The sequence below is a fragment of the Etheostoma spectabile genome, chromosome 22 (genome assembly GCF_008692095.1).
Source record: "Etheostoma spectabile isolate EspeVRDwgs_2016 chromosome 22, UIUC_Espe_1.0, whole genome shotgun sequence".
NCBI classification, from domain to species: Eukaryota; Metazoa; Chordata; class Actinopteri; order Perciformes; family Percidae; genus Etheostoma; species Etheostoma spectabile.
Window position 1 is genome coordinate 15273131 of NC_045754.1, and position 2632 is coordinate 15275762.

General features: G+C 35.0%; 1 protein-coding gene across 3 annotated transcripts in view; it reads right to left on the bottom strand.

Annotated features, from left to right (window-relative positions):
- Nucleotides 1-2632, bottom strand: part of pip4k2aa (phosphatidylinositol-5-phosphate 4-kinase, type II, alpha a) — a 52045-nt gene that overhangs the window by 17939 nt on the left and 31474 nt on the right. The gene's annotated exons all lie outside the window — the stretch shown is intronic.

The following is a 2632-nucleotide window of genomic DNA, read 5'->3' on the forward strand; positions in this document are numbered from 1 at the left end:
AAAAAAAAAAAGCAGGGGAGATCAGTGATGTATCTAGCAACACAAAGCAGTCTAAAACATGTCGGTAAAATCCCACGTCACATTAGAAATGCTGGATGTTAGGAATTTAAGCCTTGGGATACTGAGGGAAAAAGAGCATCTCACTGAGGCAAGCCCTAGACAAAGATTATCAATTATTACCACTGATATACATAAGGTGGTGATCAGTGGGATCAACACTGGCAGGAATCCTTGTAAATGCAGTGGAAACACCTAAAGGGAAAAAAACATAGAACATTTACATGCTTTGGACAACACAAAATCTGATGCAAGCCTGGTAGTGGAGCTTTGCGACCATTACAGTTTTTTTTGTACATTCTTTCTAGATCTTAAAAATGTCAATGTGCTAACGGTGCACGTCACATCTCAACTCATGTATCCCTTTCACAATTCAATATTATCCAACCCAATCAAGAATGTTTTGTTCACAGACTGGTGGAAAGATCAGCGATCACATAACTTCTAGGGGTGATTGATTGATTGATTCAAAACCGATAATCGATGCATCTCGATGCTACTATTTTTTTTGTACATTTAAATGCGTGATTTTTAAAAATATAAATCTGAGTGTGCTATTCAGTTTGCTAATTACTTGCTAGACATTTTGACAAATATTTGTCACACACAAGTTTTACTAAAATGTTTTTTCTACTGAGGTTTTTATTTTGTAGTTATCCTGCACTCTTGCCTAAACTCTAAGTTGTTGTCCATTATTCCATCCTCTTTCAGTCACTCTGTTTTCTGATTTGTGCTTGTCTGGAGACAGTAACTTCTTAAACAAAAATTTTAAATAAACAATTATTTACTTATCTGCATCAAGCATCAAATTGTTCTAGAGAGAATTGCAATGCATTAAAATAATTTATTATTTTTCCCACCCCTAATGACTTCACATGAATGCTAAGACGCCACTTAGTGTTACATTGATCTGTGTCTGTCCCTCTGCTTTGGTTTCACTCTCCACTAAGTCTGACTTAATCCCCCCCACAACACTATCTGACCATCTTTTACTGGGTATTATGTTGAAAGTTACTATTAAATAATTGCTTAAAGCATCTAAACAACATTTTGTGTTGGATTTTGTAACATTTCAAAATCTTAATTTTGACGTAAAGATTTTATTTTCATTGTAAATGCATATCAGTTTCGAATATCAGTTATTGGTTTCACAAATTGCTAATAATCTGTTACGGTCTTGGAAAAATGGTATCTGCCGATCACTAATCTAGATACATATCGGATTGTCTTAAAAGGGAGAGATGCACACCCCTAGTGGTGACGTTTCTCTTAATGTGCATAACTTTAAAGGCAGATGAATAAATACTGTATGATAAAATGTTTAACAATTTTAAAAACTATTTTTTTTTAATCAGGTAGTGAGTGTGGCTTGATCTATATAAATAAAGCATTCATTTTTTCTTTGCTCAAATCTCAATCTCTTTTTAGATAAATTATGTGTCACAAATCACTAAACCACTAAAGTTTACCTTTTCGTTTTATTTTTTTATGAAAATACATAAACAAGATTTAAGACTTAACACTTGATTATATGACTTACATGATTATAACTGGTTGCACATTTATGGTCACAACAAAATGCAAAATTACAGCACACTTCAATAAACCTTGCACAATGAGTCAACAGTGGGCTTCTTACACATACAGAACATTGCTGCAAAAGTAGACCTGACATGTGTTGTGACTCAGGCACAGCTTGATACAAATATGATGTGTGTGTCTGTGTGTGTGTGTGTGTATGTGTGTGTGTGGCTGCAGGCAGGAATGCTGGCAGATTGCTTGAATCTATTAATAACCTGTCATTCCACTGAGCACACTTGCAATGCAGGTGCACTGAATGAACTCAAACACTCAAACCTTTGATTGACAATAACATTAATCAAGAAACATGCCTGTGTGTGTGTGTGTGTGTGTGTGTGTGTGTGTGTGTGTGTGTGTGTGTGGGTGGTGTTGTACAGTCCCAGTCCCAAATGTAGTTCAAGCTTTATACATTGTTCACACTAGGAGTGTGCAGACAGACAAGAGGTGGTGTCACAAAATCCAAATTTCAGCAGATGCATTAAGAAGTAGCCAATATTTTTACCTTGTGGATTGACTATGCCCTGTAATGCTGCAGGAGTATTAGAGCAGATGGTTCAGAAAATGGCCACAGCAGGATGACTCACCAATGAAAGCTTTAGCATACTTAAGGTGGCCATTAAAGTATTCTTTTTAAGATAGCATACCTTCACATGTTGGTGTCAGGTCGTGATTGATTTTTTTTTTTTCTTCATATACAGTCCTGACAAAAGTCTTGTCGCTTATCTATTTTGTAGAAACACCTGCTATTACCCTGACTTTAATTAATTATTGGTGTAAGAAATAGCTCATATGAAAAGCTTAAACCTCCCCAATGATGTTCAATGCACTGAATAATTAGTTTCACTAAAACAAGATTTATTATTTAAACAAGACAGAAAGGTCAAATTTTGCCAAGACAAAAGTGTTGTCGCCTATACATAAATTGAACAAATTTAATACAAATACTAAAATATGTCAGCAAATTAAATAGTGGTGCTGTGAGATCCAAATTTAA